Here is a 17,911-nt window from a genome sequence, read left to right as displayed (position 1 = left end):
AATTTGGACTTTTAGCCTACTTTGACTATGAGGAAATAAACTTCTCTTCATTAAAACCATCCACTTGTGGTATTTCTGTTGTAGCAGCACTAGATGACTAAGACACATGGTAAGTACATGTTTAACTTTTAAAGACACTGACAGACCGTATCCACAGTGGCCATACCGTTTCACATTGCTGCCAGCAATTTTTGAGGATTCCACTTCTCTGTTTGCTTCAGCACTTGGTATTGCCAGTCTTTTTCATTGTAGATATTCTAATGGGTGTCTAGTATAATTTCATTGTGGTTTTAATTTGCATTCTGTAATAAATAATGAAGCTGAATACATTTTTATTTGCTTATTAATCATTTATATATATATTTTTTGGTGATATTACTACTCAAATCTTTTGCCCATATTTTTACTTGGGTGGCTTGTTTTCTTACCATTGAGTTGTATATTCTGGAGGTGACTTTTTTATCAGATACATTTTATTAATAGCGTCTTCTGATGAACAAAAGTTTTTAAATGTGAGAAGTGCGTTCATCATTTTTGTTTTTTTGTTTTGTGTGTTCCGTTCTTTGGGTCATCTCTAAGAAAACTTTCCTTACCCAAGGTCACAAGGATTTTTTCCTGTTTCCTCTAGAAGTTATTTATTTATTTTAAAGCCTTTACATTTAGATCTAGGATACATTTTGAGTTAATTTTATGGTGTGAAATGAGAAACTAAGTTGATTTTTTGTGTGTTTGGAAATTCAACTCTTCAGAGACATTTTTTAAAAAGATTGCTGTTTCCACATTTAATTGCCTTTGCACCTTATTTCTGGATTTTATTTCACGTTCCTTTGATGTATGTATCTTTCATTAAATACCACCGGTGTCTTGATTACTATACTTTGTATTATGTTTTAAAATCAGATAATGTAATTCCTTCAATTTTATTCTTTTTCAAAATGTGTTTATTTAAGGTAATTTGCATTTCCATATAAATTTTAGGATTAACTTCTTAATTTCTATGTAAAAGGTCTGCTGGATTTTGTTATGGATTGCATTGACTCTAAGCACCAATTTGGGGACAATAACTTAAAAATATTGATTTTTCAGTTCACGAATTCTGTCAAATATTTTTTAGATCTATTGATATAATCTTTTTTTTCTTTTCTGTTATCAATAAGTGTAATACATTAATTGGTTTTCAGATGTTGATCTTTGTGTGTACTCATTTTTATTTGATGCTGGATTTAGTTTGCTATTTTTCTAAGGCTTTTCATTATTTATGTTTATGAGGGATATTTGTCTGGAGTTTTATTCTCTTGTCATGTCTTTGTCTAGCTTTTTTATCAGGGTAATACTGGCCTCATAAAATACTTTGGAAGTGTTTCCTGCTTCTTTATTTTCTGAAATTATTTGAGTGGGATTACTAGTATTTCCCCTTTAAATATTTGATAGAATTCACCAGTGAAAGCATCTGGGCCTGGGCTTTTCTTTCTGGGGAGATTTTTAAATACAAATCCAATGTCTTTAATTATTAAGTTCTATTCAGATTTTCTCTTTCCTCTTTAGTTTCAGTAACTTTTGTTTTTCTAGGAATTCGTCCATTCATCTAAGTAGTCTAATTTTTAGCAAAAAAATAAAATTTAATATTCTTTTTTTAATGTAGGACAATGTCAAGCCTGTCTTTTATTCCCAATTTTGGTATATTGTATGTTATATCTTTCTTCCTTGGTCAATCTAGCTAATGGTTTATCTTCCCCCCCACCCCCCCGTACCAAATTTTGGTTTATAAAATTTCTCTGTTGTTTCTCTGTGTTCTATTTCATTCCTGCTAAGATTTTAATTTATTTCTTCTGCCATCTTTGGATATAATTTGCTTTTTTTTTTTTTTTTTCAGTTTCTTAATATGAAAGTTTAGATTACTGATATGGAAACTGTCTTCATTTTTATGTAGGAGTTTGAAGCTATAAGTTTTCCTGTGAGCACTGCTTCGCTGTAAATCATAATTTCTATGTAGTGATTTTATTTTCATCCAGGTAAAAATACTTTTTAATTTTCATTTTGGTATCATCTAGTGTTATTTTATTTCCTTGTTATTGCTTTAATGATTAAAATGTCAATCTATACTTCTTAATCTATACTTCAGTACTTACACCCAGAAAATTATAGCAACTTTGTTTCAATATAGGTCCATTTTCTCCTCTCTCCTTTTATGCTATTATTTTTGTGTAAATTACATCTCTCTTTGTTATAAAGTCAATAATATAGTGATATAATTATTTTATACAACGTGATTTTTAAAAGGAATTTAATCAAGAAAAAATATACTTTTTTAAATACTTATTCATATATTTATAATTTCAGGTGTTCTTTTTTTCTTCCTATAGATTCAAGCTACTGCCTGGTGTCATTTCCTTTAGACCTGAAGGATTTCCTTTAATATTTCTTCAAGGCAGGTCTACTAACGGCAAATTACCTCAGTCTTTTTTTTTTAATCTGTTACTATCTTTATTTCACCTTCATTTTCTGAAGGATAGATTTGCTGTATATAAAATTCTTGATTGACAGGTTTGGTTTTGTTTTTTCCAACTTTCAGACATTCGGATATGCCATTCCATGCCTTCTTTCTTCCACTGTTTCTGATGAAAAGTAAGCTATTTATTACACTGTTTTCTCTGTATGTAATGAGTTTTCTGTTGCTTTTTTCAGGAGTTTCTCTTTGTCTCTCAGCAGTTTGTCTATGGTTTATCTGGATTTTCTTTTATCTCTTTATTTTTATCTGAGTAGGGGTTTTGTTCTGTTTTAGTTTTGTGTATTTGTTTGTTTTTTACCTTTTTGGACCTGTATATTAATGGTTTTATCAAATTTGGAAAATTTCTGACCATTATTTCTTCAAACATTTTAAGCCTCTTTTCTTTTTCTTTTCTTTCAGGGACTCCTTTTATTTGTGTCTTGGTATGCTTGATATCTTCCCACATATTTCTGATGCACTGTTGACTTTTTTTTTTTACTCTATCCTTTTCAGACTGTATAATTTCTAATAATCTATCTTCAATTACTAATTCTTTCTTCTACCATCTCAAATTTGTTGTTGAGCATATCTAGTGAATATTCCATTTCTGTTACTGTAATTTACAACTCCAGAATTTCCACTTCATTATGTATAATAGTTTCTGCTCTTCTTTGAGATTGCCTATTTGTGCAGTAATTGTCGTTATTTTATCATTCAAATCTTTAAACATAATTTTCTTTGTATCTTTGAATGTATATATAATAGCTGTTTTCAGTGTCTACTAAATCCAACATCTGGGCCCTTACAAGGTCATTTTCTACTGACTGCTATGTTCCTGAGCATATATCACACTTTCTTATTTCTTTGCATGTTGTATAATTTTTTTCTTGAAAAAATGAGCATTTTAGACAATATATTAGAGCACCTCTGGATTATTTTTTTTTCTCCTGAGAATCTCTTTCTTTCTTTTTTTGTAATATGCCTGGACTTAATCTTTAGAATGTGTCTCCTCTATCATGTGCAGTGCTGATATCTCTGCTCAGTTTTTGTTTTGGTTTGTTGTTATTTGTTTGGTGTGTTGTTATTTTAATTTGTATTGGTTACCCTGGCTTTCTAGTGTTCATCCCTATGTTTACATTGCTTAGAGGTCAGCCCGTGATAGAGAAGATGCTGTGTACAACATCTCGAGGCTGTAAAACATTAACTTTCTGTTGATGGATCTATGTGTTTGTTGGTGAGATAATTCAAACTTCAGAGAGGTTTGCAGTCTACTTTGGCTTTTTCTTTCTTCTAGGTCCTCTTGGGTCACCCTCCTTCCTACACGCTTTTTTGTGCTTTCAAAGTAGCCAGCAAAGATTAGAGGACTTATCTGACCCTTCTATCACACTCTCAGTATTAGAATTTTCACACTAAAAGTATGACTGGTCCACCATTAACCCCAACCATGAATTCAATTTCAGACTACCAGAATGTAGGTATTCTACCTTCATTTCCTATCAAGTTTGCTACTTTTGCTGGCAACATCATTTGGCATAGATTTTCAATCAACTTGATTGTTCCAAAGCAAGTCTATCCTCTCTGGCTGTCTTGGTCATCTAGTGCTGCTATAACAGAAATACCACAAGTGGATGGCTTTAACAAACAGAAATTTATTCTCTCACAGTCTAGTAGGCTAGAAGCCAGAATTCAGGTCATCAGCTCCAGGGGAAGGTTTTCTCTCTCTGTCAGCTCTGGAGGAAGTTCCTTGTCATCAATCTTCCCTTGGTCTAGGAGCTTCTCCATGCAGGAACCTCAGGTCCAAAAGATGTACTCTGCTCCTGGAGTTGCTTTCTTGGCTGTATGAGGTCCCCTTGTCTCTCTGCTGGTGTCTCTCTTTTATATCTGAAAAGAGATTGGCTTAAAATACAATCTAATCTTGTAGATTGAGTCCTGCCTCATTAACATAAGTGCCACCTATCCCACCTCATTAACATTATAGAGGTAGAGTTTACAACACATAGGAAAATCACATCAGATGACAAAATGATGGACAATCACACAATACTGGGAATCATGGCCTAGCCAAATTGATACATATATTTTTGGGGACACAATTCAATCCATGACACTGGCAATGAAGTTAATAATGGTTTTCAGGACATGCCTCTTACCGCTATCAAAGAAAAACAAAAACTACCACGCACACCTAGCTAGGTTGGGGTCAATAGGAGTAGTCCCAGTCAAAAAGGCCAGAGACTTTAATTGTTCTCACCAAATTGTAGCAGTTTCTCAGGAATAAACATTTCTCAATGTGTTGCTTGTCTTTGGAAAATTTCCAGAGCCCTGAAATAGGAGGTTTAGACAATTTTGTTTAGTTTAAACTTACTTTTTCTGGGGAGAATTTGCCAATATTTTCACTCTGGCATAGCCAAAAATGACACTATGCAATTTTATATGGCCTAGATTCCCCAGTTTTGTTGACTTGCCTCTGTTCTGTTTTCTTAGTATACATTAAGCCCTTTAAAGCTGTATTTGTCTTTGTGTTTCAGATGCCACTTATTACAGTGCTTTGCAAATTCACAAATAATCTTTACTGATTGACTTTGAAATTAACATTATAGACCTAAGAAAACTAATAGAAGGAATAAATAGGTATGCTCAAAATGGCAAAAAAAGAAAGCATACTACATTTTTTCCTTGATCAAAAAAAGTAACTTCTTAATTTTAAAATGCATCAATGAGACACAAATGATTTATCAAAAGGTTTATCAAAAAACTTGTTTTTAACCTAAGGAAAACAATGTGCCTAAAACTGCTAAGTGAAGATCAGCATTACAGTTTCAATATATATTATATTGAGTTTAAAAGGATATTGCCAGCTTCTGCTGGGAGCATTTTAACAACAGGACATGACCTTAGATAGGACTGAATTCAAATCTATGATAGTACTTTCTATGTTATATTTTTAGCACTAGGATGACAGTTCATTAAGTGTTGAGCCTAGTGGGCCAATTTTCAAGTAAAAATGGGACTTGGGGACCGTTAATCAGTAGGACTGTATTATTGTTTACTTTTATATTTGAGTCTGGGTTCTGTCTCCCAGACATTTACAAGACCTCTTCTTGTTTCTCTCTAAGAAGGCTATTTATAAAAGCTTTTCTCCACAGTTTCTATCTATTCTGAAGTAAGAATCTGTTAGCCTTTTTTTAACCTCTTCCTAAACAATTATCTATTGCACAGTAATACAGATTTTAGCACAGGAATAATTCACTAGAATTAGATACAAAGTATTTCAGAGTACAGTCTTTGAAGAAAAAAATGCCTTTCTCTTCTACCTCATTTCCCTCCAAGGACAATGATTAAAATAAAATAAAATCAAGTAAAATCAAAAGAACCATAATAAATCAATGAATTAAAAAAATTAATTTATTAAATCATTACTGTGCTTGAGACTGTTTTCCAGGTAGTGGATTTGCTGATCTCACATCCTTCTATAGGGCAAGAGAATAAAATTAGTCTCTCCTTAATCTATATATTTAGAATGGCCAAAATCCCCATAGTAAAATAATTTTCAGACATTAATAGGAAAATATTGTTGGAGAGTGTCACGAGTAACCTGACAATATAAATTCACAGATTTTTATTATGGTCTCAGAAACAAGAAAGATATAATGCTAAATAAAGATAATAGCAATGAAGTTGTATACCTTTTGGATAATAATAAGCATTAGCAATTAATTTCCATTTATAGTCCCTTGCTTGTTAAAAATTATTTAAGATGTCCTTCACCACAGTTTCAATTTCACCCATATAATTTGTTTTAAAGGAATGTAAACAATATCCCTACTTAGTTTCTGATGTCATTATTTGGCTCTCCAACTAATACTTTTTTTGAATGTTATTTCCCCAGTTTTTTGATTATACATTCTGGTACAACCATAAGCATAAGATACAAAATAACATGGCTATAAGAGGTGGGGAATATTTTACAAAACGTTTACCTAATCAATCTGCATAGCTTGAGGTGATATTTCTCAAACCTCTGCCCATTAGTGGAACTATATGGCCTAGTTCAGACTATTACAACTTCATGTCAAATCTTCTATAGATACATGTCTCAGAAACCAGAGAGTAGTTCTACATCTTTGGTTTTCTATTTCGTGGCTTTTTTTTTTTTTTTTTTTTTTTTCTTCCAAAGCTACTTGGCCAAGATCTCGTCTCTGATTCTAGTTTCTAGGAGAAAAATATTACCTTTCTATTCGAAGTCCAATACTCAGTTTTGTCCTTTCAAAATAACAAAAGTAGTTGCAACCCACGTTTTGCACGTCCATGTGGTAATCAAAATCCCCAGGTTCCTTAGAGTATGCCGAAATAAACCTAGGTACCCTAAAATTCGGTAATTTGGTTTATTATTGATCAGAGAGGGATTTTTTTATACATGGATGAAGAATAAAGCAAGAGTTTTGAAATTCCAAGAGACTGGCCAATAGTTATAATGTAATTTCTTTTTTACAAGTTGCATTTTATGTGCATTTAAATGTTTTCCTTCTCTTCAGTTCACCCTTCCCACAATAAAGCGTGAAAATGGGAAATGCCTTTCATTTAGAATGTTCTTTAAATTAATATCTAGTTCTTGCTTCTCTTGAAAATTTTCTGTAAAGCCTCTCATGAAACCTCATTTATTTCCTTAGTTAAAATCCTGCTGTCCTTTCAAGCAACCATGACAAAGAGAAAGCATCACAAAGTAAATGGAGTCATACAGCCTCTAGTTGTTGAAAAGACTTCAATGCTCTCTAGTCTGCTACTGTAGATTTAAAAATCCATTGGAGGATCTGTGATTTGCCCAAGATCATGCTGCTAGTTAAAATAGAAATACAACTGGAATCCTGGTGTTCTGACCATAATTCCCCGGCTCGTCTCTACCGAGCTTGCAGTTGTGATATTAGATCCAAGGAAGACTTGGTGAAATTCTGGAAAGTCGTCAGACATTCAGAAAGTGTAGTTGACCTCAATTAAAATATTTATTCAGAGGTGAAATAGTAAAGGATATTGGTGAACTTCTTTCCTTTGGAAATAACATATATGGAGTTGTATATCTTTATTCAGCATTTACATATCATGATTCATCACAGAGCTAGTAAGTTGGACTGATACAAATATATCAATAGAAAATTTTTTTTTTTTTTTAAATTGTCTTGCAGGGCAAAAAAGATCCATTTTGTCCATGAGTGGAACTTTAGATATCTAGAAACTTCTATCCTTCATTGCCCTTTAGGTATAAAATGTCTGATATCAGAATATTGTTCTCTGCCAAACCTGATTCACTGTTTTATGCAAAATTATGGGAATGATTAGAGTATGAGTTTATTTTTGAATCTTCAATCACATTTCTCTGTCCCTTATGCTTTATTCTACTTCTCTCTCTTCTCTGTGGAATATTTTCCTCAGAAATTCTCTGGCTGGCGTGGGGAAGACTTGTGGTTGATATACAGATGCCGAGTCTTATGTCAGTTTTACCTGCACAGTTGAGGATATTGTGCCATCCATGTCAAGCGTCATGATTTTCACGCACTGCAGAATTCTCCTGCCACTTGCAGCCTGAACTTGCTGCTGTGACCACTGAAATCATCACTCTCCTCTCTGGTTGCTGCTTCTCACACATGAGGTTTTAAAAATTGTCATTTTGGATATTTTAAAGTTGATTGATACTTTCTAAACCCAGATGCTGCTCTACAGTTTATGAAAGACCAATAAGGCTACTGTCTCGCTTTGTCCAGCACATTCGGATTCTGATCAGCCCAAGAGCAACACATTTATGAAATCAATGTTGTGCGCGTAGATCTTTTCCTATATTAGAAAATGGATTCATTGTTTCAGGGAATTTTAGCCTGAACAGGACAGCAGGAATTAGAAGTCCTGGGATTGAAAACAAACTCCATTTCCTTTCTCAACCTTAGGTTCACAGTAGGGAAGGAAAGGAGGAGAAATAAGATGTTCTCATTCTTAGAGACAAACTGTCCTGCAACCAGATACTCTTACTCTCAAAATCCAAGAATATTCAGAAGTCTCTCAATGCCAGAGTTGCTTGCATTTCACAACCGGGTGTTTTGGTGCCCCATGGTGCAGCATGAATACACAGTGGGGGAAGCCTGGAAAAACAGAAGTGCTCAAGAAATATCCATTTTCACCTCTGGAATCCTTTCACTGCCACTTCCAAGGAGATTCTTTTTGGAGTGAGACAAAATTTAACTCTCACCACCATAGCCTCCTTCACAGCCACTACCACCACTACCCCCACCCCCATGATCCAAATAACTTTCCCAGGGCCAAGCAGCTGACATTATGGGGCCATGATTAGAGTGCAGAGCTCTTGACTCCTAGCCCCATGCTCACCTCCTCTGCATTCTAAGATAAAGAGACATCCAAAAAATTTTAGATGGCAACCGGTAGATAGGAAGAGAGTTCAGAAAATGTGTACTAGGCCTAACACAAATATAAGCATAAATCTAGAGGTAGAGATAGGGAGAAGGATAGGGGTAAGGATAAAGGTAGGCAAAGCTAGACAAAGGTAAAGAGAGATTAGAGATAGAGATGATAGAGTGAGAAATAGAGATGGGGATGATAGATGTAATAGAGATGATGGAGATATGATGGGGTAATTCCAGAACACAAAGCAAAGCTTTTATTGGTCAAAACCTGACTTCTCAAACTGCTTGCTTATGACTGCAAAAGAAAGTATTCATTCCATAAGTGTTTATTTGTCAGATGAATAGGATTAAAGAGATAAACATGGTTCAGTCCTTGCCTGGAGAAGTCCATAGTTGAGAAGGCAAAGGTAATTGCACTATGTATAGTGGAGAGGTACAATATATTCGCAGCAGAGGCTAATCTCAGGTGTTATAGGACCTTAGAAACGGAAGAAATAGCTTCTGTTTCAGTCACTGGCCTTTGTAGGTCTCCAATATTTCCTAGTAAGACGTAGCGTTCTTTAATGCTGTCAGTCATTCATAGCTATGTATCGATGGAGACAAATATTTAGGGTGACGTGTGGCAGAAGAAACTATTCTGATAGAGAATTCAAGCGCAGAATGAAGCTTGTTATATGGGGAAAATAAAATGAGCACAGAAACTGAAAGTGCTGGTCCTCAAATAAAATGCTATTCTAATTTTTGTGAAGGTTTAACATGAGTCAAAGTGAAGAGTAATGAAGGCAAGGGCAGTTTTCTATGATTTCAAAATGATTTGCCTAACATCTGCAGTTCTAATGCAATAATTGGGTCAGTAAGTCCCTGGCTTAGAACGGCAGAGCTAAAAGCATATTTAATGTATTCATTAAGCAAACATATATTGCATAACTGTTGTGTATCAAGCATTTTGAGCCAGGCATTGCTAAAAAAGAATGACTAAGACATAATTATTCTGCTCAAGGGGTTCAATGTCTAGTGGCCCAGCCAACAGTCTAGGAACCTAAACTAACTCTTAGCCAATCTGTGGTGTCTATGTCAGAGGCCCATAAAAAGAGGCAATTATGTATAGTCGGCTTAAATTGATGAAGACTGAATGTAAAAAATAACCAGAATGATCATGCAATATGTAGTTGCATCTGATATAAGATTGCTAGGTTGCATCCAACCATGACTATGCCATTGTTTTTATAATTAGGCATTTATAAATTATAGTACATATTATTTATGGTGGCATGATAATTTTGCTATTTTCCATGCATTAAAAATAAGACTAACTCTTAGAGTAATTTTATCTATAGCCTGTGGAGCTTTTTATGGCAGGGGTGGAGCGGTGAGGCTCGTTGTTTTTCCCTTCTTATGATGTTTTCTCCCCCGAAGAAACAGTGAGCTAAGTTTGTAAATGTTTCTGAAAAGCAATCAAGTAATTTTATCAGCTTCCTTTTGGACCCTTTAAATGTTGATTTTTCTCATAGAAAAATAAATTGACAAAATTGGTGATTACAAAAATATAGTCATTTAAAAATAAAACTACGGCCTAATTTCTTTAATTCTGTAATAACTGTCATGAGAGAAAACTTACATAACAAAAATACAAAAACATACAGATTTGGATGTAAAATCTATCTCCACTGTATTTTTAGAGCTAAGCAAATAGTATTACTCTGAAAGAATTATCAAGCTCCATCAACTTCGAATCCCACTGCATTCTTAAAACTTGAAATTTTAAATTTTAGAGAATTATGGGGTATAATGCAGTGTTAAGTTAAAGTCATACTATACCTTTCTGGGCCAAATATCGCTAACTCTGTGACTAATTATGCAATGTATTTTCAACGTATCAAAGATTTTCCTGGCAATAAAAATCTTCACCTTTAGGTGAAGTAGATTGAAAAGACTTCAGGGATAATCAATTTAAAAAAAAAAAAAAAGGCAATTATGTTTGGTTTCTCACAATGAACTATGGTGATAAGGAAAGGACTCTGGTCAAGCCTAAAGTGGCGACGGATGACAACCAAAGCTTCACTGCCTCCGTGTTTATGTATTTTCTCATTAGGTTTCTATAATTGTTAGAGTAAATTGAATTTTCCCTGAACATACTATGTATCTACCTATCAATGCTTCTCAGCATTAGCTACTCTTCTTTCATCATTATTCCCCACATTGACATGGGTACCAAGATCTATCCGGTCTATCGTCTTAAAAAGCTGTCAAAACCAACTTCTGTAATCTGTTGCATCCTATGTCCCTGCCACTGTCTTAGTTCAGGCGCTAACCATGTTGCTCACAGATTATAAGCAACGACAGCCTTCTATCTTGCCCCTCATTCCCCAATATCTCTTCTCTCTAAATACATCTCACTGTTGCTAGAGTTGTCTTTCTATAAACAAATCTGATCATGTTTCATCTTTGCTTAAAATACACCAATAGTCTCTCTCTTCTAGCTTCCTGCTCATCCTAGCTTTTAGTATAATGTTCAAACACTTTAGCTCAGCATTTAGGTTTGTGAAGAGACCCTATTCTGGCCTATTTCCCACATTCATCGTTCACGCAAGTTTTGTTACATATTTGCTGTTTCTGCCTCTTTGCCCTTACACGGACTGTTCCCCCAACCAGAATGCCCTTTATAGGCTTTCATCTAGCATCGAATGCCTACTCTGATTTCATATCGAAGCTCATATCATCTCTTTCAGAAAGTTATTCTCCACTCATTGGCTGATTTAAATGATTATGGGCTTACAGGATATGAAAATGAATATAATAATTATAAACTTTCACACTGCCTTGTATTCACTAATTTATGTTTCTATCTTCCCACTAACTTGTCTGGAAGAATCTATATAATTTTATATCTCCAAAATTTCACATAGTGCCAAGCATATAATAAGCAATCAGAAAATAGTTGATAGAAGTAAATCGATGAACAAATGTCCCTTCTCTTGCTTTATTTGGAGAAAGAAAGGAATGATTGCTTCAAGTCAACAAAAAATGAACTTAAAACTGAGCAGAGCAAATTCTACCCTGATAATTCCACCCTTTTCTAGAAAGCTGAGGACATTTAAGTGCTCACTGTGTGGAAAATTTGCTCTTCCCTAGCTCGTCTCTAGTGGCTCATATTCCTGAAGAAGGTCTATGGACCACATGGAGTCAGTCATTCAAAGCGAGCCAAGATCACACGGAAGAAATAAGTTGGCTTCACCTCAGAGGATCTCCAGTTGCGTTGAATAAATGTTGCAACCCTATACATTTGGCTCAAGCAAAACCTTTTTAAAATCAGATCTTTCAATCTGAATTCCAAAACTTGTGAGTATGGGACCCTCCCACGCCCCAGGGACTTTTACTTTTAGCTGAGCTGTAACATAACCACTGCTCACAGGACCCATAAAACAAATGCTCCCTCTAGCCCACACCCTGAATTTCACAGAATTAGACACTTTTTCTTTCTCCTAAGAAGATGCAAAATTTATATCTGGTTCTTAGAAACATACCCACTCAAGCATGCTGTTTTCTATTATGCATCATTCCAATTCCTACAGGTACTTCTCTAAGTTTCAAATGAGCCAGATCTTCATAATACCTTTATTAAAATCTTACTGGTTCATATTTTGTTCATATTACTGAGCCATGATAAAACAGCAACATAATCGGGTGAAACGTAGAGTGATTTCAGGGAAGTATGATATTGAGACATTGCTGCTTTCCTCTACTTCCTGCTTGGTTAGCCTTTAGGAAAATTCACTAGTCACAAAATATTCGGTTTAAATAACAGAAAAAAGTGGAAAATTTAAGCCAGAAAATGAAAAAAAAAAAAAAAAAATCTTACACAACTACTTTGTTTTATAAATGAGAAAAATTCAAAACTCAAGAAAGAAGGTCATTTGGTCATGGTCATACAACCAGCCCGTGGTAGTGCTACAAGCAGAATCTTGAATCTTAATTCCCAGTTTCTCCCACTAAATATCATTAATTCAAGAAGTCCACGAAGATCCTAACATCTTAAGTAAAAAACTGCATAATATGAGTATGTAGGGTCCTGGTTTCATTCATCTCAGGAAGGTTCATGACCACAAACAAGGTTAAGAGTTATGTTCAAGGATACTTCAAGCTCTAGGAGTCTTTTATCCAACAAAATGCTGTCTGGGTTTGCGCTGTCCCTAGTATAAATTTTAAAAAATGGAAAGGAAAAAAAGCTATTTTTTTCTAAACACAAAATCTTATTAAAAATGAATTTTCTGTTTCCTTACAATTTATAAACTTACACACTTCAAAATATTTCAAGAGATATTAAGTTTTTTAAGCCTGTATTTATATATTTTTTAAAATTTATATCTCCCTTTAAGGAAATACAGAGAAGTAATTAAAAGCTTGTGACCATCAAATATCACCAGGTTTAAAACGTTATCTAGCTATAGTTCTATCCAGTATATTGCCACAAAAGAAAGAAATCTATCAAATACCAATAAAGATAGAATTATAGCATCAAAGAACCTTGGTGGCATAGTGGTTAAGAGCTTGTCTGCTAACCAAAACATCAGCAGTTCAAATCTACCAGCTGCTCCTTGGAAATCCTATGGGGCTGTTCTACTCTCTCCTATAGGGTCACTAGGAGTCATAATGGACTGCATAGCAATGGATTTTTTTTTAAGGGAGACCAAGATGTGAATTACCTTAAACCCCACCTCGTAAAGACCTCCCACTCCACAGGTAAGAATAACAAGGTCTACAAAGAAGAACAATTTGAGTAAGAGCACATTGTAGTGAGTGGCCAGAGTCTACAATCCAAGGAGATCAGGGCATTCACTTAAAAAAAAAAAAAAAAAGTTTTATAGCTGTTTTGAGGTTCATGGTGATAATGCCTCTTAATAATCTTTCATTCAACTTTCAGAAAATATTGATTAAGCACCTGGAGAGGTCCACATTTGGGGAGTAACATTAAGAACACAGAGGAAAGACAGAGCACAGCACCCTTTCCACCCCTCCCTCTTGGGCTCATAGATGGGTGAGGAGAGACAGATAGGCTTCCCGAAGAAGGTCTATTGACTTATGAACTGTTTCATTTTTCATATGCATCACACCAACAAACTAGATCTTCACAATCACATTTATTAAAATCCTTCCAACTCGGATTTGGTTTGTATTCCTGAGACCATGATAAATATGGTTAAGGATGGTTGAAAATATATTATTGGCAATGAGAAACAACATCTTTGTGAATCACTTAACTGATCTCACTGCTTTTATTTTTATGGGTAAAATGTGCTTTCATCCAGTGAAAATAATGACTTGATATTGTTAAACAGGCAAGGGTGAACTTTGGTTTGCTTTATTAAGGACTTGGTGTATTAATTATAAATGAGCCTTTGTACACGGTCACAGAAAGGGGAAGTCCATTGTGACTTTTACATTCAGGAAAGCGTAAGAACATCAACATGACTGTTAGTCCTCTGTGACAGTGACCTTAAAATCTGTACTCTGGCTAAGCCCACTTCCTTTAATGTTGTTTTAATTTGTTCTCTTCATTTGACTATCACTTACTAAGCCTCTTGTGTGCCAGATAGAATACCAGATGCTGTGAAAACAGAGATTAATAAAACTTGGCATGTCTGCAAGGTAAACTGAGTCTTATAGCTGAGAATGGAGAACTCCTGAATTAAAGATACATCTATGTACCAGGAGGAGCATACAGGAGAGTTTAGAAACAGGTCCTGCCAGAGAGTTACTTGGTGAAGTTGTGCATATGAATGTGTGTGCAAGGGTGTGTAAGTAAGAATCACTATCTGTTTACCATATTTGATCATATGCCATAGATTAGTTAATATCTTCAAAATTATTTGGGATATCTTGTTGGATGATATTGAGCAACATGAATTTAAAAAAATGATTATATATACAGTTTCGTGCTAGCTCAGATACCGACATACATTCAATTCTGGAATGAACCAGGAGTTTGTAGAGCCATTGATTTGAGATAGATCACTGTATCCACTAACAAACACCATCCACCCTCAATTGTGCAAATGTTTGAGAAGGTAGACTTTATCCAAATCCTAGAATATTAGTGTCCTGTTGGAGATTGACTGTTAACCAAAAGGTCAACTGTTCAAAACCACCAGCGGCTTTGCTGGAGAATGATGTGTAAGTCTGCTTCTGCAGAGATTTATAGCCTTGGAAACCCGGTGGGGTGGCTATGAGTTGGAATCAACTCCACGGCAGTGGGTTTGGATTTGTATTTGGTTTTTGGTGGGAGCATGCTTTATGGGCTCTGCAGGACTTGTGTGGTTGTTACTGGGAGCCATGCCATAGACAGACAGGTAGTGAACACTTACCAAAACAAGGAATCTAGCAAGGGAGCTAGATTTAGAAAACCATCGTTCTGCCCCAAGGGGCCTCCAATGTGGAAGATGAGTAATCCAATCGTACAACGTTTACAGTGATCTTGATTTCAGCTGGAGCTATATGTATCATTCAGCCAATGGCTGACCATCTCCTGCACATTCTGCGTTTATCATGTGCTGGAAGCAAACGAACTTTGCCAAGTATGAAGGTCAAGGCAACTGTCTCAAGGTATTATTTTCATTTGATCTTTGCAATTTTGGTTGGTCTTAGAAATTGCAGATATGATTCTTCACTCTTGTTTGGTCCAAGGTTGACATTCCATGGCTTAAAAGTAACTCATCAATAATATCTTTTTTGAACTGTTCATAAAGATTAGAAGGGTCTCTTGGGAAATTTGGCTCAAGCAGTTTTAAAAGTAGCAAGATATTCAAAAGAGACCTGAATTGTTGTTCACACTATGAATTTTGAGAACACATAGTAGGAATTCTATCTCCTAAATCTGAACTATGCCTCTCTAATGGGAAACGGGCACTTCTTGAAACCCCAAATGGCTAACTTCATGCTACTACAGAAATTCTTTTTCTTATCTTTATGGAGGTTTATATTACTGATCATAATAATCTTAAATCCATGTAAGGTTCAAATCCAGGGCCTCTTAAAGTGGGCGGGGGGGACTTTTTCTAGTTCCACCTTCCCCAGGAGTTGAGCTCATGGACGCAAGAGTCATTTCAGGAAAAAATTACTAATCAATGTAAAGAGCAAGAATTAGGTGCTAAGCTTTCTAGTTAACAAACCAGATCTCTAGAAGGAATCATGAACACGTAATTCTGAAAAGGTCATTCAGTCTAATCTTCCCAATCTTACCCTTCTCCCTTCTCACTCAATACAACAATTCTCTCTTGGGTCTTAGAAATCTTCTCATCCAGCCTCTGCCAGAATAACAATAGCACTGAGACTTTTACAAATTGATATGCCCACCTACTCCATTTCTGACAGCATTAGTTGATGAATACCAATAGCATCAATTGCTATTTATAAGTAGGTCATATTTGGCTGAAATCTGACTCTGCATAGATTTCATGAACTGAGCTGAATGTATACATATGGAATAAGGAATCACACCTCCCTACATTTTCTGAAAGATAAATATCTAATGTGTTAAATAGCTATTCTGAAAATGTGTTATCATTAAGGGTCTTACCATGGCTTCTACACTGTAGTATTTAACTTCATAATTTTGTGTGTTTGTGTGTAATTTAGGTAGAGTTTACAGAGCAAATTAGTTTCTCATTAAACAGCTAATACACAAATAGTTTTGTGACATTAGTTGCCAACCCCACAATGTGTCAGCACTCTCCCCTTGTCCACCCCAGGTTCCCTGTTTCCGTTCGTACAATAACACACTTGAGGGACGTGCTTCATAGTTCAATCATGTATATGAGACTAATGGGCACACAGCCCAAAAGCAAAGACAAGATGGCAGGAAGGGACAAGATAACTTCATAATGTCTTGTCATGCCTCCCCAACTAGTTTGTAATGCTCTGGAGATAAATAGCAGACATTGGATTTCTTTGTATTACCTACAGCTCAATAGATTTATCTGAAAATCAGCATAGTAGAGAGAGAAGTGCACTGTCATAAGATCTGGGCTTTAATCTTGGCTCTAACCCTGGACAGGCAGCCACGGATAAGTATCTTGCTTTTCTTGTCTTAGTATATCAATTTATGAAATGGTAGAGAAGGAGATGGTGAGGAGAATTATCTTAGATGGTCTCTATATGTGGAAACCCTGGTAGCATAGAGGTTAAGAGTTTGGCTGCTAACCAAAAGGTCAGCAGTTCAAATCTACCAGGTGCTCCTTAGAAACCCTATGGGGCAGTTCTACTCTGTGCTATAGGGTTGCTATGAATCTATGAATCAGAATCGATTCCACGGCAATGAGTTCGGTTTTTTTTTTTGTATATGTGAGCAAATTTCATAGACACTGAAGTCTAGTAGACCTGAGATCTGGGTTTGAATCTTAGCTCGCAACTTACTAATTGAGTGATCTCAAAAAAAAAAAAACCACCTAACTTAGTGTCTCTGAAGTTCATTTTCCTTAGTTTTAATATGGGAATATTTATAGCACTTATGTCACAAGGGCGTTTTGAACATAACGTGAGATAACCTATATAAACAGATAGCACAATGTCTGGCACGTAGTAAAGTGTTCAATAAATGTTAGCTATTTTAAGAAGACCTTTAAGATATGAGAGCCAAGAAGCATTCTCTTGAGGAGTTTTTACCAGATGGTTTTCTAACTCTGAGTTTGGCTGTTTCTTGAGAATGAGTTCACTGGGGGAAGTGGGAGAGGAGGGCAGAACATATCAATTAACAGACCTCATCTAATACTTTCTACATGAAACACAATGCTCCAGGCTCTGTGAACATTGCAACAAGAATAAGACATGGTCCTCCCCTTCAAGTAGGTAATTTAATTAAGAAGATAAGGCAATACATGGAAACAGAACTAAAAATTCATAGTAATAATGATTTCTCAATAGGTAATATATGCCCTATTTCCTAAAGGAGTTTAGAAAGAGTATTTTTTTTTTTTTTTAAGCTCAGAATGTTAAAGAAAGCTTCCTAAAACAGAAGAGATTT

This window comes from Trichechus manatus, unplaced genomic scaffold, assembly GCF_000243295.1.
Source record: "Trichechus manatus latirostris isolate Lorelei unplaced genomic scaffold, TriManLat1.0 scaffold00023, whole genome shotgun sequence".
NCBI classification, from domain to species: Eukaryota; Metazoa; Chordata; class Mammalia; order Sirenia; family Trichechidae; genus Trichechus; species Trichechus manatus.
The sequence above is the reverse complement of the archived record's forward strand: the minus strand, read 5'-3'. Positions refer to the sequence as shown.